Consider the following 27,713-nt stretch of genomic DNA (forward strand, 5'->3'; position numbering starts at 1 on the left):
CAGGGAGCCCCAAATATGCCACCACACCTGTCAGAGGGGTGTCAGAGAGGTGACCTGTTCAAATGGGCAAAACTGTATGCACATAGATGAACCCAGGGAATTTTAGATTTGGTGGTTATTGCTGTTGAACTAATATTCTGTTATGATACTGGCAACTTTCCCTAAGCAGAGAAGTGGATTTTATTGATGCCTATGGACTGGTTCTTCAGCCGCATTTGATGATGGGGTTGGGGGCCCTCGTGAGCCTGAAACATATTTGTGATTCTTGGTCTCAAGGAAGTATTGCTAAGTGTGGTGGCGCACACTTGTAATCCTGGTACTCAGGAGGCTGAGGCATGAGGACTGTTACGAGTTCAAGGCCAGCCTCAGCTACAGAGTGAAATCCAGGCCAGCCTGAAATACACAGCAAGATTCTGTTTAAAAGAAATTATTATTATTATTTTTGTTCGTTTGTTTGTTTTGGTTTTTCTCTGGTACCAGGAACCGAACTCACGACCTTGCGCTTGCCAGGCAGGTGCTTTGCCGCTGAGCTAAATCCCCAGCCCCCTAAAAGAAATTATTAATTGGAAGTTTGATTAATTGGAAATTTGCAAGGAGAACTCAGAAATTCTTATAGGTTCTGAAGACTTAATAACTTCTTTTAAAATAGATTTGGTACTCATGTAGTGTGCATGTGTTATGTTAATGCATAATTTCTCATGCAAATTGTGGCATTCCTCCTCATCGCTGTGTCTGGATTGAGGAACAGCTATAGGAAGATTTCGTTCTCCCTCCTTCTCAGCCCCATGCTCCTCTCAGAGGTCACAGAGGGACAGGTCGTGTCACTTTTCCCATCAGGACTGCTTCACCACTCTTAACCTTGGTTTCGCCATCCCCAAGTGGAGGTAATAATGCCCACTTCCTAGAGTTGCTGAGAGAGGTGAAGCTCCCTGTCCAAAGCCTACTACAGATGAAGGGCTTCACGGTCACCATTTTGAAAATGGAGGACCTTTACCTGTGGTAGCTAAGGATAGGATAAACATTACAAATTCTTTTTGACTGTTGAGACAGCTCCTGGATGGGAGACTAGTGTAACCCACTGTCTTGGATACTTTCCTCTTGTTGCTGGGACAAAATACCTGACGCCCAAAATTAAGGAAGGAAAGGTTTATTTAGCTCACAGTTTGTGGAGGTTTCAGTCCATACTTGGCAGGTTACAAGGCAGAGTGGCACATGGCAGAGGGCTACAGCTCATGGTGGCAGAACACAGCAAAAGCAACAAGCACTAAAAGGGAGGAATGGCTGCAAGCAGCCTCTTTGTCTCCCTTACATATGCAAACTATCCACCCCAGGGCGGGTGTAGCTCTCACACCCATAATCAGTCAAACTCTAAAAGCCTGCCCCATGGTTGCATGAGGCTTTGGGGGGACACACAGACACAAATCATAACACCCACACTCAGAATGACCTTTTCTGTACTTGGTTTTAAGCTCTAATGCTGCCATTTTGACATAGCTTTTTATTTTTATTTTTAATATTGTTGCAGTGCTGGGGATGGAATCCAGGGCCTCATGCATGTTAGACAAGCTCTCTGGCTCTGCGCTACATCCTCAGCCTCTAATTCTTACTGATTTCTGAACAAAGGTCCTGCGCTACCATTTTGTGTTGAGTCTCTCACACAGAATAGTTTTAACTAATCCTAAACAGTTGACTTGATCTGAATAGATTTGATTGTGTCCACACATCCCTATTTCTTTTCCCGCTTAATTCTTCTTTTTGAGAAAAGGTCTTACTAGGCGTCCAGGCTGGCCTTGAACTTGTGGTACTCCATTCCTTTGGGACCCAGGTCCCAGCTGTCTTCCTGTCCTGGATCAGTCTTATTTAGTCCCCGATTTCCCCTTTTCCCCACACAGAAAGAAAGGGCACCTGGGATATCTTCATCCCCTCTTGCCCTACACCCACTAAACATTTCCCCAGGCACTATGTGGAGCAAGTGTGCTCTTTAAGGGGCAGGACTTCCTGCCATTCTGACTCACAGTCAATATTTAGAGTTTTCCACCTGAGTACATGAACAAACACACTGAGTACCAGCACTGCCAAGAGTACAGCTGACTCAATTGTGTCTCACCTTTCTACAAACATTTTCTCTACTTTGCTTATGCAGAGCATTTCTGAGTAGCAGGACACCGCTAATGTATGGGATTTGGACCGGGTGGACCAATAGGCAGGATCACTTCCAGGGTAGAAATCAGGTCTTAAATATCAAGAATTGGTAACTGGGGCTGGAGATGTAGCTCAGTTGCAGAATACTTGTCTAGCAAGCCTGAGGCCTTGAGTTTGATCTCCAGTAACAGAAAAATAAGAAAAGAAAAAGGTAATTCCTGTGACTCGATACCAGAAAAACAAATAACTCGATTTTTAAAATTGGGCAAAGGACTGGAAAGGGCAATTTTAAAAAACCCATATGAAAATTACCAGTAGAGATATGAAAAGTTAACTAATACAAGTAATCATGGGGAATGCAAGTTGAAATCACAGTGATCTATCGCTTCATCCTTGTTAAGATGGCTGTTATCAAAACTGTAAATAAGGAAACCCAAAGAAATAACAAAAAACAAAAGCCAAGTGTCAGTGAGGATGTGGAGAGATGTAGGTATCACACTGGCTGTCGCACTGCTGGTGGGAATGTAAACTGGAAAACAGTTTGGGAGTTCCCATCAAAATTAAAAATAGAATTGCCACCTGATCCATCAGTGGGTTTTATCGGAGAGTATTGGAATCAGGACCTCAGACAGATGTTAGACCCCCACCCTGTCTGTGCACACTTTTTACAATGGCCAGATGTGGATAGGGCCTAAGTGTCCAGGAATAAAAGAGTAGGGAAAGAAAGTGGGGGACACACCTCCAACAGGGCCTCTGGAAATAAGGAGATTCTGCAGTGCACCACAGCATGGGTGAACCTTGAGGACACAATGCTAGGTGACATAGCCTGTCCAGTCCACAGTTCCTGACAGTTCATGTTGGGCTTGCCCTCAGGAAATATCTAAGGTCAGTGCGGACGCAGAGTCCATGATGGCCGGGGGAGAGGAGAAGGTGAAATGGGAAACTGATGATCTATGGGTGCAAAGTGCTACTTTTTCAAAAGTAATAAGTTTTGGACATCTGTTATGCAACACCGTATAGTTAGCAATACTGTGTTTCGTATTTAAAAACCTGTTAAAAGGCGTGGGCTAGGAATGCAGTTCAGGGGTACAGGGCTTGCCTAGCAGATGCAAGGCCCTGAGTGTGATCCCCTGCACTACCACGCCTCAAAAAACACTCTTTTAAGATGATTGTGGTTTTGCCACAGCACTAAATGGTACACCACACCTTCACTGACACGAATCTGTGACTGCTAGTTCATCGGATGCTACATGAAGACTATTAGTTCTTGTCCCAAGGTCTTAAAGCACTTGTCTTCAGCCCAGGGCTTTCCAGAGCCAGGAGCTTTGACACTTGCAGCCTATGAACCCATCATGCGCAAGGGAGCCGTCGCAGGGCAGCCTCACGCAGGCTGAGGGGTGGGCGGTAAACCCTGAGCTACAGCCCTAAATTTGTGAGCACGTCCAGTTATGCGCAAGACAGTTTCCCAGCTTCCAACACGTCCTCAAAGGAGACTCTGGCCCCGAAGTAATTAAAGAGCCCACCTTTGTTTTTTCATTTTGAGAAAAATGATATTTCTTGTCTTTTTAGAACAGAATGCTGTGTAATTCTTAAAGGGATGTTTTGGGAGCTTTTAAGGACTACTTTCCAGACACCTGTTTATGAGCTGTGTGTTTGGAGGAGTTCCTTCTGTGGTGCAGGTGCTGAACGTTTCTGCACACTTTCCAGAGTTCTCTGTGTGCTTCCTCCATTTTCCCTGCAGCCTGGGGCCTGACTGCTTTTCCCTTTTCTTCCACGTGTGGGGGCTCTGGCAGGAAGGGGCCTGGCTTGCCGTTGCTTCTGGCTGGCGTTCTGCTTGTTTTTAGAATTCTTGTCACTGCTGTGCTTGGGGAGTTGGTGACAAGATGCTAATGGTTTCCTGACTGGGCAGACAGCAGAGGTGTGAGGTGTTAAGTTTTCAGTAAAATCATCTGTATTCTTCATTCAAATACACCTGCAGAGCTGGCTCATTTACAACTGAATGTTTGTCTGCTTTTCTCACCTTTTGCAACTTGTGTTTCCTTTCTTTGTTTCAACGCAATTTCACTAGAAAGCACTGTCATGCTTTTTGCCACCCCACGCTTTGGGGTGTTTTTAACTATAAACGTTTTGAAGGAGGCTCCTCCTTCTCAAACATTTCAGTGGGCTCTACCTCCGTGGAGTGAACCAACTGCAGATTGAGTATATTTTTAAAAACGTATGTTTGTGGGGAACGTGTACAGAATCTTTCTGTGTTTTATTCCTAAAATAATACAGGATAAAATTATACACATCTCATTTCCATTTTATTAAGTGCTACAAATCACGTAAAGGCATTAGTTAAGAGAATCATCTCCGTCTTTCCTTGTTTATTTCTGTCAGTGCCTGTTTGCAGTGCGCAGTGATCGCATTTGTTGTGTGAAGTTGATAAATGTCCGCAACACCTCTTAATTCTTCGTTCATCACCTCCTTCCCATCCCTCCCTGCCCCCTCTGCCTCTTGGTCCCCTCCCATGTGAGAAAGGTCTATCTCCCTGCTTCCTGTTGTCTGTCTTTTGTTTTACTCCTTAGTTATGTTTTAGGTTTCTCATGTAAGACAAAGCATGTGCTAGTCAAGCCTGTGTGTCTGGGTTATTTCACTTCACGTTACGGTCTCAAGGTGCACCCGTTTTCCTACCAAAGACTCACGTTCATCCCTTGCCAGCCACTAGAGAAATGCAAATTAAAACAACACTGTGATGCCACCTCACTCCAGAAAGAAAGACAGCCATGAAGAAATCAAAAAATAACAAATGCCGGAGAGGCTGTGGGAGAAGAGGAACCCTTCTACAATGTTGATGGGAGCGTAAACTGGTGCAGCCACTGTGTAAATCAGCATGGAGATGCCTCAAAAAAATAAAACTAGAAGTTCCATCTGACCCAGTTATTTCCTAAATATCTTCCCAAAAGAGTTAAGCCATGGTATTACAAAGATCCATCCATACACATAGCAGCACAATTCATAACAGCTAACTCTTCGAAACATCCTATACATCCATCAACAGCTAAATGGGTAAAGAAAATGTATTTATACACAATGGAGTACTACTAAGCCATAAAGAAGGATAGAGTATGACACTTTATAGGATGAATTTGAACATCCAAAGATATTGGCATCTTTGGGGGTCCTGGAGCCAATCTTCTGTGGAACAAGGGATGACTGTACCTTGTTATAAGGATTACAGATTATAATCCCAAATGAAGCAAAGAATTTGCAGTTATCATTACTGATAACCTTGCTTTGCTTAGTACAAGTGCTTATGTTGTTTTTGTTCTGATTCTAGCTCATGTTTTGTTGAGGCTGGAGACTGTGCAAGCAGCTGGGAGAAGCAAAATTGTGCTCTCTTGGTTGAGACTTTGGAAAGCTCTTACTCATATCATGACACTGCATCCCACTGCTCTGGGCTCTTTTCTGCAATTTGATAATATTCACTCCAAATTCTGTGCTGTCTATTGAGTCTTACTTGAGAGGTTATAACTTTTGCGGGCTTGTGTTCAGTTTTCCCATGTGTGATCTGTCTTGCCTTCCCACGTGAGGATGTGGGGCTGTCCTGCCTGTGGGGCATACTTTGGGTTAAGTCCTCACTAAAGGAGTGATCATGATGGAACCACCTCTCCTAAGGTGAGTGGCAGCTGTTTGATGTGGTGCTGTGGTGTCTTTAGCTGTTCAGAGCTGGTTGGGTAGATTCTGTCCTGAAAATACACAAGGAACATGGCAGAAAGATCAAGACAGGGCTACTGCATAATGGATAGAAATGATGGATAAAATTCTACGGGGCCTGAACGTGAAGTGTTTGGCTTCACTGGGTTCTATTCCCAGACTGAAAACAAAAAAAATAAGAAAAATTGGCTTCATGTTGGTCAGAATTTCCTACTTAGAACACTTTTCCCCATTGTGGGTACTGTGGAGGTGGATCAGGTGGGAACTGCGTCAGTAAGATAAGGTGACACTGGCTGAGCGAGCTCTTTGGCGACAGCACATGGAAGGACCTGGGTGTTCTTCAACTTTCAGAAAATAATGGCTATGCAAGGAACCATTTGGGGCTGGAGAAGGCTATGAAGATGGTGTCTCCAAGCCTCCCGAGTTCGTCGGGCATTGAGTCCCAGCTGATTTAGATACCTATTCCTGGTCGCTTAACTGGTGTTTGTAATAGATGCTAATGGGAGCCAGCCACCTGTCTAAATGTTTTTTAAACTACTCCACACTGCTCCAGGGAATGGTGACCTTATCACCCCCCTTTCACAGGTGAAGAAACTGAGGTTCAGAGAAATTAGGTTGTGGACCCAGCACCAGGTACTCTGTCTCCCTCAGTAGCCTGTCCCCGTCTCTCCACTGGCATTGCCCTGCATTAGGCCAAACTGTGTAGTATACTGCCTGGACTTCTGCAGAGGCTTCGCCACCCCTGCATCCATTTTTACTGCCCAGGTGGAGTTGGCCTTTGGCAAACTTAACAATCATTTTAAGCTCCAGTCTGTTCTGGACACCAGGCCACTACTGATCATGAAACATGGCTGGTGGGATGAACAGGAGGCAAGCCCCTTCCTTTCCAGGGGATTGTTATTCTCAGCTTGCCATTACTGTGACAAAATAACTGAGGTAATCATCATGAAGAAGGAAAGGTTCATTTTCGTTCACAGTTTCAGAAGTTCCAGTCCATGATCCTTGACGCCATCACTTGGGGCCTGTGACAAAGCAGAAGGTCATGGTGAGGAGATGTGGTGGAACAACACTGCTCACCTCACAGCAGACAGGAAACAGGAGATGAAGACACCAGTGTCCTAGTATAGCCACCCCTCACCTATCGAGGGAGTTACGTTCCAGAGACCCCTGCAATAGGTGAAAATCCTCGAAAAAGTGACATTATAGTCATTTTATTATTTATATATTTTGAGGCTTTGTAAACCGTGCCTACACTCCAGTGCACCTTTCCAGGACACCCTTCTTCCCAAAGCTTCGGCTGCCAGCTGGGGTGGCATCTGGGGACACCTGGGAGTGGAGAACGGGGCAAGTGGGGCTGGAAGGCGGGAGTGGGCCAGGCAGTGGGGCACACCGCACCCAGCCGAGACGAGATGAGCCCAGCACCCAGCCTGCACTGCTCGCTCCACCCGGACTGGCTTGTAGAATGGGTGGGGGCCCAGGGCGGTGCCACACACCCTGCTGGCCTATAAGCAGCGCCTGCCAGGTGCAGGTCCACTCCTGCAGCCAGGTGGCTCTGCTGGGCTCAGGCTGGCCCTAGTGGCATACTGCATTTCCATTGTGTGCGGTATGGTATTCATCTGCTGGTGAAACGCATACTGTACAATATTTTATTTTGATTTAATAACCTTTTAATGTTTAAATTAACATTCTTATATTTTTAAATTGTTTTAAATTTTTTAGGCAAAAATAATTAAAATCATAAATATTGTATAAATACCTATACACTCTGAAATCTCGTGATATACCGAAAACTCCACGATACAGAATTACATATACTGTTTTCTAAAAACCTGTGATACAGTGAAGCCGCAATAAGTGAACCATGCCATAGCAAGGGACGACTGTATCCCCTGGGACAGCACCCCCCCCCATGACCTTACTTCCTCCAACCAGGACCCCCCTTTTCCGGGTTCCTCCACCTCTGTCAGCACTGCAGGCTGAGAAGCAAAGCAACGGGCAAACTTTGCGTACACTTCAGATCCGGAGCATAACCCACACTCTCCCTTGCTCCTTGCACTGCTGTGTTTTCTCCACACCCCTCGTGTGTCCATGCATTTGCTCACACAGTCTTTCTATCTAGGGTATTCCCTCTTTCCTTGTGCTCTCTTTCATTGACTTTTCCTCATCATTCAGATATAACTCAAAAGCTCAGCCCTGGGCTGGAGGGTAGCTCAGCAGTGGGGTGCTTGCCCAGCATGCTCAAGGTCCCAGGTTTCACCCCCAGTACCACACACACAGACACACACACAGACACACACACACACACACACACACACACACACACACACACTCAGAGTCCTCATCAGGGAACCCTTTCCTGATTCTCTAGGTAAATCCAATGCCAACATACGGAGCCCCTAGAACCTGTGTCCGTTGACTTCTTACTACTGTATTTCTAAAGCTGATACAGTGCCTGGAACACAGTAAATATCTGTGATAGGAAATAAGGGAAGGGGAAGGGAGGGGAAGGGAAGGAAGTATCAGTGACCCAGGAATAATTAAATCTCTCCCTTGGTTCAGTTGAGAATCAGTCTTCAGACTTACAGTATTTGATTTGGAACCCAACTGCACTGTTATTTTTAAGAAAATGAATGAATTGGGGCACAAGGGCCAAAGAGGGGTGAAATGTGATTCTGAGAACCCCCAAGTAATCCCCGTGGCTATTCTGCCCTACAGAAGTGGCGTTGCTTCCCACTCTGTCAGTGAGCTCTGAACTGAGTGACTTCCACCCAGGTAACTACAGTGGGAAGAAGGGCGGGGAGATCGTGACCTTCCAGTGGGAGAATTTGGCAAATACTGCCTTGCCCAGATGACCAAGCGTGGCGTCAGCAGGGAAAAGTCACTTCGCTGGTAGGAACCCTTGGTAGTGTGTGTTGAAAATATCACTTTGTTCTGTGGTTGCTGCACCTGTAGGAATTAGGTGGTGGGTGTGGGGACAGCCAGCCCCACACCACCCCTCTGACACTTGGTACCACACTCTCCACCCCAGCTGTGTGGGTGAAGACGTGCCTTCCTGTTGACCTGCGTTCCCCGTCCCTTCCTGCTCTGCCTTTCATCTCTTGCTACTCCGCAGTCTGCTTTCCAGCATCACAAACCATTCTGGCTCAGACACCTGACTTCTCATCAAAGAGCGAAGAGGTGCTTATGTTTATTTTTCTGAGTATTTTACAGGTAATTCCTGCGATAAAGGAGGCAGAAAAAAATCTCCACCTTCTTCAAAATCAAAATTCCAAGAGGCAACATTGGAATCTGAACCACCCATGTTGCCTTATTTATCTGTTTCAGGTTTTTAAAATGCATGTTAAAACTGAATGTGTATTTTCACCTGATTGTTCATCTGTTTTAATGAAAAAACTGGCGTGTGGTAAGGAATGGAGCTGTCAATTTATCTTTCCAATGAATCTGATTAGTGGAAGGTTCAGTCCTTGGAGCATATTGCTTTATGCCTCCAGGGCAGTTCTCGAATTTTTGAGAAGTAAGCAGCGTTTGTCAAGTGATGCAAGAATCAGTGCTTATTTCTTGGAGTGGAAATTAACTGAACCCGAGGCCCTTTCTGGTACCACTGCATTTGGGTCTTTTCTCTTTTAATATTTTAGTGAATTTCTTAAATGACAAAAAAATGATTCTGGCTCTTGGCTTCTTGAGCTGTATTCGGTTGTCAGCTAGTTGAGGGAGAGGAAGGGAATTCAACTTTCCTTGAATTTTTTTTTAACTCCCAGCAGAAAGAGTAGGCTGGAGATCACCCAGATTCACAGTCCCTGAAGACAGAGTCCAGGCAGACTAGGGAAAATTATTTCCCTGGGAAAAGCTGTCCTTTCCATTCATGCAACTTGAACTTTCCTTTGGTAAAGCTTCAACTATGCTGGGCAAAACCCTCGCTTTTCCTCTTTTCCTCAGTGAACCCTTTTCATTAACGCTCCGGAGCATCATGCTGCTAACTCTCTCCCAGGGGAAACTGCTGTCTAAGAAAGGGGCTTAGTCAGTGAAAAAAAAAAAGAAATGTTGCCCCGTTAGTAAGTATCAGCTCAAACAAGCACTTCTCCTAAGAGGTTTGCAAGCAGATGCATCTCCATTTCTGTACATAATAATGGATTTATTTGCCCCTTTCTGTATCTGTGTTTTCCCAATACGGATGCATTAGAATTGGGGGCTAGTGGATTTGAGAGACAGATTACTGGGGAGTATCTATCAGAAGTGACTCCTGGTACCGCAGCATGTAACTCCCACCTACGGAAGCCAAGAAGGTGCTTGGCTCTTTATTCTGCAGAGATCAATGTGATAAGTGCAATAAGCCATGCACAGAAAGACAGGTACTGCACCATCTCACTTATATTTGGACAGCATAGAAGTTGATGCTGTAGAAGTTGAGAGTAGAAACCAGAGAGGAGCAAGGAGGGAGAGCTGGAAAGAGGTTCCTAAGTTACAATCAGAAGCGACAAGGTCTCAGGCTGGTGCATGCTGGCTGACTGTACGCCCTGTATCTTCCCAAAAGCTAGATGAAAGGATAGTGAATGCTTTTTCCATAAAGGGGCTACAAGTGTTTGGAGACGACAGATATGCTTAACCTGATTTAAACACTGCACAATGTGTACGCATATCAGAATATCACAGGGCACTTCATCAGTATTCATAGAGTCAGGTAGTTATGCATCACTTAAAAGTAAATAATAAAATAGTAGTAGGTTACTAAGATGCTTACCTTTAGAACAGTGATCCCTAAGTGGTCCTGAATAGATCTCCACTGCCCCCTAACCCAGGACCCACAGGAGTTTATTTCTTTACATTGACATCAGCCTTCGGTCCGCCCCAACGTGCCATCATGTCCTCACTGGTGAGGCCTGGCTGCAGTCTGTAATCATGAATGCTTGTGAGGCAGGAGGCCAAGCCTTCCTAAATTGCTCCTTGAGCCTCATTGTAAATTTATATCCAACTCTTAATGGCAAGAGCATTAAAAAAATTGGAGCTCCTGAAAGATGATCTCATTTCAGAATTTTTTTCCTCTTCTCCATTCTCTGAGTTAAACCACATTATTTAAAAAAAAAAAAAATCCTTAGTTAAGCCAGAAGCCTGGAAGTGTAATTGTCATTGAATTTACTTTAATGATGAAAACAGGAAGGAGATGATCATTCATTCAGAAAGTGGTTATTGGATTTGCCATGTCCTTAGGCACTCTGCTAATGCTAAAGATGAATAAGATATGGCTCCTACCCTTGTCACTTAAGCACCAGAAGAAAAACAAAATAAAAACCAAAAACCCATAGTGCCTTGCAGTCTATATTAACCCACATCACAAATCACCAAAAAACTTAATGGCCTAAAATAGAAGACGTCTACAATCTGAGTGTTAGAACATGGGGAGTGACTTAGTTGGCTGATTATAGTTCAGGGTCTCATGAGTTGGTGTCAAGATTTGGGCCGTGACTTCCATTTGCCCTGTGGACCTCCCCACATGGCTGCCTACTGCATGGTAGCTGGCTTCCCCAAAGGAAGTAGTCTGAGAACAAGAGGCTTAGGCATCATGTCTTTTATGACCCAGTCTTTGAAGTGACATGCCAACACTTCTGTATCAATCTGGTCACACAGAGTGACTGGTACAAAGTTCCCTGTCAAAGATGTACATACCAAGAGGGGGTGTCCCTGGGGGACCTCTTGGAGGCTTCACTACCACCGTCTTCCATCTAAACAGAGACCTGTTTGGTGTCTAAGATGAGCAGTGTAGACGCATGATCAGAAATGCCCAAGCTTTAGCCAGCATCATGGAAGCAAAATGGCAGTAAAATATACAAGTGAGGCAGTGGACATGGAAGGTGAATATGGAACAACCAGAATGGACAGCAGACTCATGTATTGCCTGGATTTATTATGTAGAAATCCTGAACCCCAATATGATTCTGGTTTTTCAAAGAAAAGGGTTTAAGGTGACTGAGCATATCATCATTAACAGCATTCTAGGAGCAATTCTTCACTAAGGAGTCGTGGCCCCCTATGACATTTGAAACAGAACAGCACGAAAGGTTGTACTTGAATGAGTCCCTTCTACAACGTGGCATCAAAATCAGCCGTAGCTGGCGGTTTTTCTTTGTGTACCACCAAATGTAAGGCAGAGTTTGTCGTAAGATAATCTGAGGAAAGGTTTTGTCAGCACCTTTGCAACAGCATTTCAGATCTGGACTAAAGTGTCGTTTTCCCTGTGTAGTTCTCCCTTAATAACTGGAGCACTCCATGTAAAGTGTATAAAGTAGCACTTCTTCAACCTGGGGAAATGTGCTAGAGTACTAGACAGACTTTCCCTGATGCCCTCACCCATGTCTCGTTCCCATATACAAAGGATGCCTAAGCAGATCTGATTTTACTTTCCCTTTTTCTCTGGAATACTTGTTTTTGGCTGAGGACTGACTGTGAAGTTAGCCTGTCCCCTGGTCTTGGGACTGAGCCTGGCAAACACCTTGGAAGTATATGGAGAGAGAGAGCTGGAGAGCAGGGAGAATATATTTCAGTGGCATTGCTGTTTAGTATTATACCTGTGCTCATACTGATCGTCAATCCTAGCTTAGTGCAGGACTAGGTCTAGGGAGACAGGCGAGTTGAGGACATGATATGAAATGAGATATTTAGCAAATCATGCTTGAAGTCACAGGGACAGGGACAAATACTAGCCATGGGCCTCTGATCATTGTGTGTGCACTTAGGTCCTTTGGGTGGCAGTTCCATGAGACATTCCATCTCAGACTTGATGCTTTAGATATACGTAAGGCCCTCTGTTACAGATAACACCAGAAAACCCTGACCTTCTCTCTGAGAGCTTCAAAGTACTTTTTTTCACATTTCTTATTCTGAGAACAAAAAGAAAGCTGATAGCAATGGGATTAATGATGGTCTAGAAAAGAAAGAGAAAGGGGGAGAGGAGGGGAGAGAGAGGGAGAGAGAGAAGGTGAGAGAGGGAAAGAGAAGTAGAGAGAGAAAGGGGAAGAGAGAGGGAGAAAGAGAAAGAGGGGGAGAGAGAGGAAGAGAGGGGAAATAAGGAGAGAGGGGAGAGAGAGAGGGAGAGGGAGAGGAAGGTAGCATATGACACATAGGATTCTGGGACTGTTAGCAAGGCATTAAAAATATATATATATATCAAGGCCCAAATTTCCTCATTTGTAAAACTAACTAGAAAAATTACTTTATTTATCGAGTTTGTCCTAGCTATAAAGCTGCATCAGAAACTTCAGCTGTCTTTTTTTATCACCATACATGTAGGGTTTGTTCACCAGTGGTACAATAAAAAGGATAGTGCTTACAAAATAAATGAAAATCATCAGCATCAAAAAAATTCTTTACTACAAAGTGAACATCAGTGTTGCTTTTCTAAATACGATTTTGACTGTGTGAGGGCGTGGTCTCTGGCTCCAAAGCATTGATCCTGAAGGGCAGATGTCTGAGAACTGAGGGTGACGGTTTTCAAGTCTTCTCAGGGACCAAATCTTCCTGGATACGTTGCTCTCGGTGATTCAGTGCGCACGGCCCGTCCTACTTACTCTTCAAGCTAAGAGCGCTTTCAGCCACAAGTGACACAAAGGGCAATTAGTGCTGGGGTAAAAATAAGTGTTTCGTTTTCTCGTATGACAAGAACTTTGGAGACAGGTGCTTGCTGTTTGGTTCAGCTGTTCCACGGCTGAGATTTTGGACGGGCATCTCTCAGATTCTCCTGGTTCGTCCACTGAGAGCTTGTGGCTGATGGGGTCTAGGCAAGCATCTCTGAAATACCTCAAGCAGGTAACTTGCCCGAAGAGCACGGGTGAAGAGGAATCATAAGTCATTGTCCTAATGTTGCAGTCTTTCTTACACAACAATCTGGGCCTTGACTTTATCTTCCCTGACTAATCTCCCATGACCACTACCAGATTTCTTGACTGTAACCAGACTGTCTTCTAATCTCTGAGAAGTGCATTGCAAAGTTTTAATTTTGTGTCTTGTCTTCTTTCCATCCCAGTTAAGATCCTATCCAAGAACTGCTAAGATCTACCTGATGTTCTTCTCTTTAATTTTCTCTGATCATCCAGCTAGAAGGAATTGCTCTTTCCTTTCGATTCCTGTAATAGTTTATAAATAACTTTTTGAATGAAAGTATTTTGTAGAATGACTCATGTCCATATCCCATCGGGTCAAAGAGACAAATATGATCATGAGAGTTTTACAGATGGAAAACAAGCAGAGAGGTGAGCACCTTTCTCCAGGCATTTGCACCCAGGGCTGGTTCGGGCTCTGAAGGCACTGGCGGTGATGAGCTCAGTACAAACATGGTGTGGAACAAGGAGTAGAAATGCTGGTTTCTCTCTCATGTAGTCCACCAAACCCAGTCCCCTGGGTGGAGAGGTAGCTCTGCTCCTCCCAGTAGTTGAGGAGACCCGAGCTGACCAGGTCATCTTCAACACGTGCTTCAAGATTGTGTTGACATTGGTCATCCTGGTCAAGGAAAGAGGAAGAGTAGGTTGAGATATTTTCTCTTGAGGTGTGCGTGGAAGTTGCACTTTTGCCCTTCATTCACCCACGGGAGCTCAGTCACGAGGCCCACGCAGGGCTACTCTGGCAGCACAACCTGGCCTGGGCGCTGGGCATGGGGAGCCACAGGTGTGACCGGCGAGTGATGTACAGATCTTATGCTTCTGCAGCGGGCCTGGCTGCCATTCAGATTCCTACCAAGGACAGTGTGAGATTGTGCAGATCTCGTTCCAGGCTCCCACCCCATCTGCCTTCCCAAAGATCCAGAGGAGCCAACCTGTCCCCACACACTACCTTTCTCTTTCATGATATGAAGACATCAGACTCCGGAAACCTAACCAAGTGTGAAAATGTTTGTGCTCGCTCCTCCTGAGAAATGCACTGGACAGGTACAGTGGAGACTGTACAGAGTGGCAGCTGAGACCCTGTGTTCATCAGCTGTCCCTCACTGCGACAAAATGCCTGAGATGAGCAACTGAGAGCAGGGAAGGTTTAGTGTGGACTGATGGCTTCAGAGGTATCTGGCCGTGGTCACCTGGCCCTGTGGCTCTGGGCCTGTGACAGCCCCATCCATCGTGGTGGGGGAACTGAGGCAGAGGGGACCTCAGCACATGTCGGAGGCTAGGCGGCAAGAGGAAGGAAAAGGAAAGAGCCAGGTCCCTGTGCTCCCTCTGAGGGCACAACCCCAACTCCCTCCAGCCAGGCCCCACCTCTTAGGGGCCCTCCTGACCCCCAATTCCACAGCCTGGTGACCAGGCCTTGTGCAGAACCTTGGAGGCCATGCAAGTCCCGGCGATGGCAGCCCCGGTGTCCTCGGTGGGGTGAGCATCTACCCTGGAAGGCCTGTCCTCCTCCACAGAGGAGAAACCAGACCAGATTCCCCGACCAGGCTCTGAGCACAGAAGTCAGACGTGACAGTGCAGGGCTAGTCCCCGCTAGTACATCGTAGATCCTCACGCCTTCTTTACAATTAGATAGAATTGAGTTTTTGGATTTTACATGGCATTGTTTATGCCTGTTGTGTGTATTTTCCTGGGTTCACTTTCTCAGTGTGTTTATTTGCTCCATGGAAACCACTCTTTTCTTTTCCTTTCCTTTTCTCCTCTCCTTTTTCTTCGTTTCTGGTGGCCCTGGACATTGAACTCAGGACCTTCACACCGAGCTGTGCCTCCAACACTTTTAAAAGAAATGGGTTTGTTGTTGTTGTTGCTGTTTGTCTGTTTTCAATTTTGAGGCAGAGTCTCCCTAAATCACTAAGCTGCTTGGGCTGGGCATGAACTTGCAATCCTCCTGCCTCGGCCTCCCGGGGTGCTGGTATTATAGGCATGCACCATCATCCCCAGCTGATTTTTAAAATTCTTTCTTTGGTGTTAACCTCACCTTACTAGCCCAGAGCTAAGCACACCATTGGTCACCTGATACACAGGTATTAAGTCAAATTATTATTTGTCATTCTATGTATTCATTTTGTTCCATATGATTTCAACTATTTTTTTTGAAACAAGGTCTCATCATGTAGTTCAGCCTGGCCTTGAACTTGCTTGTGTAGCCCAGGATGACCTCAAACTCATGACAATCCTCCTGCCTCTGCCTCCCAAGTGTGGAATTACAGGAGTGCGTTACTACTCCCAGTTTGAATTCACCTTCTAAGGTTGTATGCCACTGTAGTCAGTATGTTTCTGATTTATGCTTTTAATCATCGCACTTTTCTTTTCCCTGAAAGAACAGATGTCCGATGGAGGGCCTTATCTGTGCAAGGCATGAGTTCCTAAGCGAGTTCAACAATTAAACAATTCAGGGAAGGGGTCTCTGCATCCTGGGCCACTCCCATGCTGTCACAGAGACCCTGAGCCACTGATCATTTTTTATACAACTGACCTTTGAGCTGAGCATGGTGGTATGTACCTGTAAACCCAGCCCTTGGGGGGCTGAGGCAGGAGAATCGCCATGATTTTGAGGCTGGCCTTGGTGACATAGTGAATTCAAGGCCAGCCTGAACTATAAAACCCGTTTAAAAAAAAAAAAAGCCAAAAAGAACAAAGAAGAACTAATCTTTGGGGAACAGCACGCCTGACCTACTCATCTCTGTCCTCACTCTGTGCCCCTGCTCGACGCCCAGACCTGGGTGTGCTGCACGCGGCAACTGCCTCCGACACATGCACAGTGCTGTGATCGGTCAGCACGCCGACGACGTCAGCTTGACTGCGCTGGCAGACAGTCCTGAAATAGAACGCGCCGGCGCACTGCAGTGTTTTCCATCTCGGCTTTTTTCCCTCTTTCCCACACTTAACACCAAACATTTCAGGAATGTCGCCACCAGGATTGCGTTTACACTGGCAACCACCTTCATTAGTGACTCGCTAAAGCTGATGTGTTAGAAAGGAGCAAAACAATAAGCAGCGATTTTTTTTTTAAAGGAGCCCTTCTCGCACCTGGGAAGGCAGTTCTGGCGCTTGGTGCATGTTGCGCAGTGGTCTCCTTCCTCTTCTTGCTGCCTTCAGGTGCTGTCTTTGCGTCGACGCCGAAGTGGGTTTTCTTGCTCACTGGGAGCAAAGTCCCGCGATGTTCAGAGGGCAGTGGGAGACACAGGGCCGTGCAGGGGTGCCTTGCACGGTGACACCTGGGCAGTGGCCATGCTACCAATGCCGCTCCCGTTCTTGACACTGGGCTGAATTTTCAAGCTGCCTCGCTGCACCTGTCCCTGCTTAGATGCATCCCTTCCCTTCCCCCTGCCACTCACAGAACAGAGAGGGTGACATTGCCCATTAGTGGCTTTGAATGCCCCAACTACAGTAAGTGCCTTAATTGTGTTTTAAATGATGTCCTGGGTCTGTGTGCACTTACAATGAAAATATACAGTGACAGTGTGAGTCTTAAAAGGCTCTTCCTGTGATGGTTCAATTTTGCTACCTTTTGTGTCACTACAGATTTTTAAATTCTAAAGAAATTTGATTTTTTTTTTAAAGTCACGCTAATAGTCTACTTTTCATTCTGGCCGCTGAGGGAGTGTGTTCCTTGCTGTTTTCCTCCTTTTGGTTCAGCCGCCGATGTTCGGACATCAGAACACGGCCTCAGACGGAACATTTTTAAGTGTTATCTCCTTGTTCACAGGGACCCAAGGTGGACCTGGTGGGGAATTGTTTAGTGATGGAAACTGAAATAGCAATAAAAAGAGGGATGGCCAAATTATGTAAAATCAGAGTGCATGAATAATTCAGCGCTCGCTTGAGTGTGATTTTTATTTTTATTGTTAAATAATACCAGCATTTCCAAGAACTAATAACAGAGACTAACCAACTGGTAAGCTTTTTGTCGGGTGTTTGGGTGACGGGAAAAGGAAGAAAGAAAGGAAGCAGGACCACAGCTTTTCAAAATCGGGGTGCCCGGGAAGACCTCGGTACAATGGCCTGGGCTGGACGGATGCCGCCCTCTCCGGAGGCCACAAGCGGAAACCTGCAAGGAGGTCCGTGTACAGCTGTGTTTGCAGATCATCTGGAAAAATTGTGATGCTTTATGAACTCTACTGAGCCTCAAAATTTGCATCTAGTTGTATGTACTTTTTACACTGCTTTCTAGAATATGTGTGTTCCTGAGATACAGTATGTAAAGGTCATCGAGAGAAAGTGTGGAAAGTGTCCCTTTGCTATGATTCCTGAAATGTAACTCAGCTATAGGGCTCCTGTGACAGAACAAGGGGCTGTGCCAGGAACTCACGTTAACCCCAAGCAAAAGTTATTCTTAGCTACAAAACAGAAAAATCTTGACTCTGATTACCCATAACATCGTCCATGTTTTACAACGTTTAGGAGATGAATAGAAGGGAAGGGAAAGATGTTGATGTTTTCCAAAGCACTGAACTTTGGAAAAGTGAAACGAGCTATGTGTTAGGAAGGAAACACCAGCAGCTCCACAAATACAGCTTTTACTAATCAAATAAAATTGTACTTAGGTCAGGAAGAACAGTGCAACATCAGTGAGCAAAAGCGAATGGCATGGTAGCAAACAAGTACATGGTCTTCCAAGTGATGGTGGAATTACCCAGGATTTCAAAAGAATGCAAGTTAATGGGATTTTTGAAACCTCAACTATATGCTTTTTTTTATTGCAATTCTATGGAGAATGTAGGTGTTTGGGGCCAAATATAAACCAGAAGTCAGAGAGAGTCAGGGCAAAGCTTAGACCACAGTCCTGTGGGGTCACAGGCAGGAGGGTCCCCAGTTTGGCTCACGCTCTGTTCCGTATAGTACCCTCCAGCTCCTAGAAGGAGATGTCTCAGGACCTGAGCCCCATCAGGAATTTGAGACAAACTGAGGCAGGAGTACATTAACTGGGACCAGGACACTGAGTACAAAAGCAGCTAGCCTTTCGGCATGGGAAGAAATACTTTAAATGCATAGTAGAAGCTAAGCTAGGCTCAGGAAATGCAGTTTGCTATGAGATAAAATAATCCAAGTCAGGCGTGGTGATGCAATCCCAGCACTCTGGGAGGCTGAGGCAGCAAAATCATGAATCTGAGCATAGCTGGGCAACTTAGTGGGACTACTTCAAATTTTTAAACAAGTGAAATGAAATGAAAAAATAAAGGGTTAGGGATATAGCTCGGTGTGAACGCCCTGGGTTCCATCCCCAGGATCACACAAAAAAATCAAGCAAGGTTTTATTTCAATTAAAAGATTAGTGATGAGAAATCGGGCCTGGAAAGACAATTTCCAAAGGAGCTCAGTGTTCTAAGGCAGATGGCACTGTTGGTGGGGACACTGGGGTCAGTAATCATGCAGCTAACGTGGCAGCCCAGCCTTTGCTGGTGTCTTATCCACGTGGCAGTTGGAATTCGCCCCACTCCCCACACAGAGTAACTGCACGTCTTGGTACATGCGTGTTCCAAAGGAATCAAAGTTGGGGTCCTACACAGTATAATTGGAACATGTATCCTGCAGGCTAAGAAAGTAATTATAAACTCTCAACCAGAAGGTATACCAGGGTCACTTGAAAAGTTGCTGTTTTCAGTTGTGGTTGTGGGGTGGTGGTAACTGAATGCAAGGCCTTCACACTGAGTTGTATCCCCAGCCCTTTTGTACTTTTTGGTTTTGAGATAGGGTTTCACAAAATTGGCCAGGCTGGACTCAAACTTGTGATCCCCTGCTCAGCCTCCCAGCTTGCTAGTGTTATAGGAATGATACCGGGATTCTCTAAATGAGATGAGGGAAATAATATAACTCCTAACCTGCTAGATGTCTGAGACACTGAGTTTGTGTTCTCCAAAATCAAAGAATGAATTCTGAAGAACAGCAGAGGGGAAGAGTAGGAAAGTTCACTGAGGGAGAGTCAGCTTCCACCTGAGAGGGGCAAGAGGGAGTGCAGGAAATGGGTTGCCCACAAGCCCACTTCTCGAAGGAGGTTTTTAGAGCAAAACCCCGAGATGGGCACAGGTGGGACAACACTATGGGCAACCAATAAGATTGCAAGTACAGCCTCTTAGGTAATATTGATCCAATGGGGAGGCAACTCTCATAGCGAGTGTACATGGGAAGAACAAGGATCTTTCCTGGAAGGGATGGGTCAAGGAGCTCTTGGTCCCCCACAGGAGTGACTGATGCCTATTCAGAATATCGATCATTATTGTTTATCCCTCAGGGAGGCATGCAGGCATAGTCATTCCATCTTTGTCTGGAGGCCTGGCCTCCAACAAATGCGCCTCCACCCACGGTTGTAATGTGTTCTCATCTTCTGCATTGACTCGTTTGAGGGCCTGGCCCTGCCTGACTGCCCATACTATTTCTGCCTAACTTTGCTGTCCATAATGTTAGGTTTACATGTGGCACCGCCATGTACAGCCTGAATAATATTGTCAAGCTATGAGGTGGTCTCCCCAGCCCTCCACCCACGAGATCCTAATGTTCCCAGGAGGGGATGCTAATGGAGGGATCTGTTAAGATTGGCATTTTTCACCTTCCTGATAATCATCTATGAAATTGTTTATACTGGATGGTGGACCTCCAGGTAGGATTTCTTCAGTGGAGAACATGGAATGAAAAACAGATTTTCCCAAATCCCCGCCTGGATCAAGATTGAATACCTGTTTAATCTGACAAGGGATTTTTTTTTTATTTTCAACCACACACCGCCTGTCACCTGCTCTGCCATGCTTGTTTTATTTATTTGTAGGGTGGAAAGTGATTACTATGAAATGGTTTTTGCTAAGATCCCATACTTTGCTATGGAGGATGAAAACAGAGATTTCAGTCTCACATTGGGCCCTCTTTAAGGATGATCATTAGCCGTGCTCTGAACTATTGATAAAACGTGATAGCATTCTTGAGAGTGGGACTTGTGTTCTTTTGAATAAAGGACTTGTTAATTAGAGGCTCTTTCTAATGAAAATAACCTAATTCTGCTGCTAAGTGCTAACTTTTTTTTTTAATGAAAAGAAAGGTAAAAGATACTTTGCGAAAAATGCATATTGATTGACGTAAATCAATGTTAGAACATGACTGAGGCTCGAATTCCCCTGGCATCTCTGAAATGCCCTCTATCTTGTGCCGTAGAAAATGTTTGCTTGCATGTTGATAACCAACATGGAAATGAGATATTAATATATACAGGGAAAGACAGAGATGGAGAGAAAATACCTCACACCCAAGAAGGCAGCAATTGCGCCATTGCTCACAAGCGGCAGTGCCACGAATGACTTAGTCCTCCTGGAGGGTCCACACTGTCCCCAGGACCGGAAGGAAACAGAATCAATATGGCAGGTGCAGTAGCCCTCTTATATTTAAGTGCTCTTGCATTTTGCTTGAAAATCAAGGCCTTTGTAAACAGCCAGTAACTGTTTACTCACTCAAGGCTTACTAATAATAGAAAAAAATGTGAAATTCTTTTATGTTTTTGAAGCTGGAAGAAAAAAAATGTAATTATTTTGGAAATAGAGGTCTCACTTTGGGAAGAGTTCCTTAGAATTTGCTCTCTATAAATTTCTTTGTCGGCTGAGGTGATAGCCAGGCCAGGTGACTGCCCACCCGAGACTGACCGACCTTCAGACTTCACAAGCACAGGTTTGTCACCTTGAAATCGCCAGCGTTTGCACACGACAGGTCTTGATATGGGGCTGCAGAGGTGGGAATCTAGCCATTCTGGTTCTGATTTTGCACACGAAAGTTCCTAGGAATGTTCTGGAAATGAGCTAAAGAGTTAGGCTGGCCCTTGCTCGGTGACTTCTGTCTTACCTAGTTCCGTGTGGCTCTCCCAGGCTGCCAGCTAAGGAAGTGGGAGCAAAGAGGGCATATCGCTGTGGGTAGGTCACCGGGTGGTATGTATGTGGGCAGACGCCCTTTGCTTGCTTTCATTAATCCACTAAGATATGAGTGGTTGCAAATTGTGTCGATAGATTTGGTTGAGTGATTGGAATGCCAGGGGCATTGAATACTTGTTGACTGACTTACCGATGGCCTCTTGCTGTCTGTACTCACAGGGTCACAGCCACTCCTGGACAGGGAGGAATTAGAAAAATGTGGAGGCTACTTTAAAATGGTTGTAAATAAGATATTAATTATGTTATTTTTACCACTGTCCTTGAGAAAACAAAAGTAACTAAATTTACATGATTTCTCTATGGTCTTACTCTTCTGCAAAGATTGAGGCAGGGGATTATTTTGGTTGTTCTTCTGGGATGAATCCTTGGGATGAAGCACAGTGTCTCTCACATAGTAGGTGCTTGATAAATATTTGCTGAATGAAAGAATGAATGTTTCATGGGGACAGTGGGGAAGTTACGTACTGATCCCTTCTGCACACCTGTGGCCCTCAGACAAGGAGCGTTTGTTATTTGACTGGGGGTAGGACAGTGATATTGACTATGATATCCAACTTGGGTTTTAAAATGCTTGGTTAACAGTGTTAACCAAGTTGCAGTGTGCTGCAAAATTGTTTATTTTACAAGTTCTTGCGCACTCAGATTCAATGCGGAAGTGGAAAAGTACAGGCCCCGTGTAGATAAACTATAGATCACTAAGAGAGTCGCGAGGGGGGGGGGGGCCGGGGCGGCTTCCGTGAACGTGGGAAGCTTTGTCTTGATCCAATTCAGATCTCTCTGGCTGGAGTGCAATATAGAGTGGACATAAGGGGCATGGAAATGTGAATCAGTTCTAGTCTTTGCCTGGTCACTGACAGGAAGGGGACCCCATGGGGCCCCCCTCTTCCTCTTCCCTGAGCTCTGATTTGTGTGGAGATTCCTCCCACCATGGGTCCCTTCTATCTCAGAGGGAGGAGAGACGAAAGGAGAATGACTGGAGTCCGAGGCGCACAGCCCGCATCTCCTTCCGCAGCCCTGGTTTCCTCTTTGGTGAAACACAGATAATGATAGTCAGGGACTCGCAGCTTCTGCAACAATTAAAGAGAGAATCTGTGCACAGCCCCTGACTTGGCACTTAGCACATTTGGGCAGTGATTAGTTAGTTCTTATCCTGTATCCAAATATTTATGATTCCGGGAGAAATCATCTCAACCTATCAATAATGCGCCTTGGAAAACGTCCAGGCATCGGCAGGACCCGTGGTGATAACTTCTGCAGGTAGAGAGGAGGTTGCGGGCTTCTCCATGCCATGCCTGGGGCCCCGGCGCCGGCTTTGTTGTTTTCAATTCCGTTTGTTAAGGATTAGACTCCATAATGGGAATGATAGGCCCCAGCAGTATTTATAGAAAAAGGAAAACTGCCAAGATGCATTAAGGTGTAAGCCCTGGCTGGGCCACAGGAGCAGCCCTCGCTTGACCTGGGCCTCGTGGTCACTTCTTCCTGTAGATCTTAGCTGTGGAAACACATATGTGGTCTTTCTGTGGACTCATGTTCTTTGCAGATTGCTCAGGTAGTCTGTGGAGAGGATGAGGCAGGAGAAAGTGAAAGTACCAGTGCTCTGTGGCAGGAGCGTGCGTGCTGCTGGGTGACGGTCGCTCAGGTGTGACACTGCGTTTCATCTTCAATGCAGCCCAGTGGCACTCTTTTTAAAAGTTTACTTTTTGGCCAGGCATGGTAGCGCACACCAGTAATGCCAGCACTCGGGAGGCTGAGGCAGGAGGATCGCTGTGAGTTTGAGACCAGCCTGGGCTACAAAGTGAGCTCAAGGCCAGCCTGAACTGCATAGCGAGACCCTGTCTCAAAAAGACAAAAATAATAATAATAATAAGAGACTAACAATAGTTAATACACTGTGCATTGTTGTCTTCAGAGTAGTTACTCGAAATCCAGAGATATAGACAAAACAGATTCTGTCTTCCCAAGAAGAAGCAAACGGATACAGTGTTAGCACAAAACTTTCTTCCATTTATACTGCTAGTTTCTCTTAGCTCGCAGCACATCTTAATTCTTCTTTTATGCCCTCCTCTTCTCTCCCAAGCCCTGACCCGCCATCTCTGGTTCCCCTTCTTTTTGAGAAAGATCTGTCTCTCTAATTCCTATCATTTATTTTGCTCTCTATTTATACTTTGGTTTTCTCATATAGAGGAGACCATGTGATACCGAAGCTCGTGGGTCTGACTTATGTCACTTAACATTATGGTCGCAAGGTGCGACCTACATTTCCCTACAAGCGACTCTAGTGTGTCTTTCGTCGGAGTTGTACTCCATGTGTGTAAACAACACAGTTTCTTTATCTGTTCATGCATTGATGGACGTATAGGCAGCTTCCAAAGTCCAGCTGTTTGTGCTGCTGCAACACGGGTGTGCATGGATGACTGTAACAGTGGGTCTCAGTTCTTCCGGCGAGATTCCTCGAAGGGGAATATTTGGGTCAAATGGAATTTCTAGCTTTAGTTTTTTGAGACTTGTGCACACCTATTTCCACAGTGCTCGTACTGGTCTACACTCCCACCAACAGTGTGGACGCTTGTCCCTGTGGTGACCCTGAGGAACTTACTAATTAATTCGGTGTTGGACCAAGTCTCAGGGAGACGTGTTAAAATAATCTGAATTCCATGATGTTTTTAAAAAGCGAGAGCAGCAGTCCTTTCTCAGAGGGGGCATGAGCCTCAGTTCTTTGCAGTTCCTCCCTGCAGACTGCTGCGAGGTATTTTTCCTTATGAGTCTGAGCCCAACCCGAAGACCCTCAACACGGAGGAAGATGTGTGAGCTGTGTCCATGCAGTGAAGGACAAACAGGCCTGCCGCACGCTGCAGCTGGAAGCTCCATTCCCCGGCGTCCACGAGTATAACCTTCACCAGGAGCTGCTGGGGGCTCACAGGGCCTGGCTTCTGATCTCCAGGGTAGCTGGGGTGTGTGGACCCTGACATGACACCTCCAGCAATGTACACTCTGGGATCTACAGCTGCCAGAAGTGATGGTCTGCTGTTGAGTCTGTCCCCGGCATGGCCCCGTGTGCGCGAATGACCCATCCCAGACACCAGCGACTCTTCCATGCAGAGGTACAAAGAACTGCTCCTTTGTCACAAGGGGGAGCCTCTCTGAAGTTATTAGAGCCTGGAGGACTCATCTCAAGGTGTGGAGCTGGTCTGGCTGCTGACAGCTGCTTCCCTTACCCCTCCATCCTTAGGAACACCCCACAAGCCCCCTGCTCCCCGACCTCAGAGTCAGCTCCCCAAGAAGCTGTCCTTCCATGAAAGCTTTCAGCCAGCTTTCCTGTTTGCTCAGTTTTGAATTTTTCAGAACCTGGTGTGGTGGCACATGCCTGTAATCCTAGCACTTGGGAGGCTGAGGCAGGAGAGTGGCTGTGAGTTGGAGGCCAGCCAGGGCTCCAGAATAAGTCCAAGGTCAGTCTGAACTATATGGTGAGACCTTGTCTCAATAAACAATAAAAACAAAAAGCCAAAATGAAAACTTCCGTAGGTCTGAAGCCAGATACCCAGGTGTTTCCTAGAGGCTTATTCATTCGTTTCAGTGTGTTGCTCCTCTTCTGTTGATTTGTATCAGTGCAGGCACCTGAGAGTCATTATTTGAATTTAGGGGAGCCGACTTTGGCTTTGGCTGTTGATAGCATCCTTGGTTCTATTCAGGAGTCACTGTAGGCAGGGTGGTGGAAGAGAGGGTTTGTGTATCACTCCACAATGAGGGATTGCAAATCCAGCAAGGCGATGGCGAACTTTCAGGGATCACTCCTGGGCAGATATTCAGAATAGTAAAAATTAAAATGTGTGCGTGTGTGTGCACGTGTGTGCGTGTGTGTTTGTGTGTTTGTGTGTGTGAGAGAGAGAGAAAGACAGGAGAGTGAGAGAGAATAAAATTCCCATTGTAAAGATTAGGAAATTGAGTCTCCATGGTTATTGAATCTAAATGTAATTACTCAACGATGGAGTACATTTCAGACTTGATTTCATCCCGATGCTCTTGTTCTTTATACGACATCTTGCTGAGCCTTAGTTGCTGCTTTCAGTTGTCTGCACCCTGGTACAAAAGAACCCCCTGAGCCAGATGAAGGGAATGAGGCTGATGCCATACACGGTGTCCCATCTGAGGTCACGGAGATCTGTGAGGGCTTCCCGAGCTCTGTGCTGGCCGGTCCTTGGTCCTGGTGTTGTGCCGGCTAAGGCAGTCTGATGACAGATTTCAGTTCATGCCCACAGCCATTGCTCCTTGTCTGAAATCCTGGAGCCTTATGCCAGAGGAAACTATCTGCAGTGCTTTATATTCTATTACCCCATCATCCCCAGTGCATTTTATTTATGTCAGTCATCTTTTATACAGAACTGTCACAAAGTACGTCACTGCTGATTACCGCCCGTGCAGGAGAGCGGTGCTGGTGAATTATGCCCCTCTCCATTGTGTCCGTGGCGCCTGGCACACCTGGTGGGGAGATGGGATAAATGCAAAGCTGTGATGGATAGACTTCGAGAGGCCGAGGCACGACAGGGCGTGGAACAGCCTCTTATCTGTGACTTCTGAGACCCGTATTCATCTTCTCACGATGGGCTGCCACCACCTGTCGGGGCGTCTGTAGATCCCGTCCCCATCTGGCCATGCTCCTGGCCTCACCTTGAATACTGTCCTTCGGTGGCTGCCAGGGCTGCATGTCTCCTTTGGCTCTAGCTGGCCCTGGGGGGCCTGGGATTTTCTGCCCATCTCTTGGGGTATCTTTTGCAAAGGCGCAGAACGGTCTCTCACCTGCTGAACACTGTTGAACCCCTCAGTGCCAGCGGAGTTGAAGGCGTTTCCCTCAAAAGATGTCTGGGTCACATGTGGGGTAGCTGAATAGCGCTTGACTTCTAGAAATATTTCTTCTGCAATAAGCCACACAGGCAGCAGGGCTTGGGGTGCCATGATTGTGACCCCGAGACCCAAAGCTCATAGAAGCAGAAGTCCAGGGCCCCACACAAGCCTTGACCAGGCAGTGTGACAGCACGGGGCTAAGGCCGGGGCCCTGGCATCACCGAGTGTCCTCAGTCATCCCTGAGAGCAGGAAGAGCCCTGTAGACAGCGGGGACGGCTGGGCGAGCTGTGTCGGAGGTACAGGGGTGCAGCCGTCATCCTGTGTGAGGGACAGAGCATTCCTGGAGCCTTGCAGGCCACCGTGGGTGTTTTCATTTCTTATCAGTATGTTCAGGCAGGGGAGGAGAGGAGAGGGAAATGAGCGAGGGGTGGGAGTGTAGCCTGAGGCCAGGATACAAGGTCCACCCAAAAGTCCAGGAAGAAGTGTGCCCCTAACCCTAGAGCCCCAGGGAGTTCTCTTGGATCTGCATCTAGGACAGGAAGTGCAGAAGTGCTCTCCCAGAGAACTGGTCACTCTGGCTTCCTGGGGTGGGACTGAGGTGCACTCTGAGGCCGGCTGCACTTCTGGGGCGCTGCTGTGTGTACGTTGGGGTGACACTACAGAAAGGTTAATGAAGAAGTGCCGTGCGTTGTGCAGGAAGGCTTGGCGTGTGGTTTGTGCAGCTGGGACTCAGCTGAGAAGCAAGCGTGACCGCAGTGGTGACACGGAAGGGTGACGTCCAGGAGGGCAGTGATGAACCTGGGGCCACCGGCTGTGCAGCTTCAGGCTCCAGAGCAGAGGAGGACACCGTGCTGCCGTCTCTGCAGCACTGGCACTTGGTGGGGGCAGCCCAAGAGCCGGGGCCCTGGCTGCACCAAGCGCAGATGCGTGAGGCGGCCGGGCAAACCGGAACGACATGGCTTCCACGCGCACCCGCTTTACTATTTCCGGCAACGAGGGAAACTGAAAGAATCAGTCTCGCATATCTTTTTTCTTTTTTTTAATTTTAAAAATAAAAGGAGGAAAACATTAACAGACAGACAACCTTTTACAAAATAGCAAAAGAACAGTTCAGACAATACAGAGTTACAAAGTGGTAGGAAAATAACAATGCTTGTTGTATTACATATTGATATCTTCAAAGTGGTTTCTCATGAAAACAGA

The 27,713-nt window shown here is 46.3% G+C and overlaps 1 protein-coding gene across 4 annotated transcripts in view; it reads left to right on the top strand.

Annotated features, from left to right (window-relative positions):
• Positions 1 to 27,713, top strand: part of Esrrg (estrogen-related receptor gamma) — a 524,413-nt gene that overhangs the window by 244,158 nt on the left and 252,542 nt on the right. The window contains exon 1 of one of the 4 annotated variants that reach the window (XM_013519909.1): positions 8,996 to 9,015. The exons of the other annotated variants lie outside the window; for them this stretch is intronic. The gene's annotated coding sequence lies outside the window, so the exon portion shown is untranslated. Of the gene's footprint in view, positions 1 to 8,995; positions 9,016 to 27,713 lie in introns of those variants that run through there. 4 annotated transcript variants of the gene reach the window in all.

This window comes from Chinchilla lanigera, unplaced genomic scaffold (assembly GCF_000276665.1).
Source record: "Chinchilla lanigera isolate Chin_1 unplaced genomic scaffold, ChiLan1.0 scaffold00005, whole genome shotgun sequence".
NCBI classification, from domain to species: domain Eukaryota; kingdom Metazoa; phylum Chordata; class Mammalia; order Rodentia; family Chinchillidae; genus Chinchilla; species Chinchilla lanigera.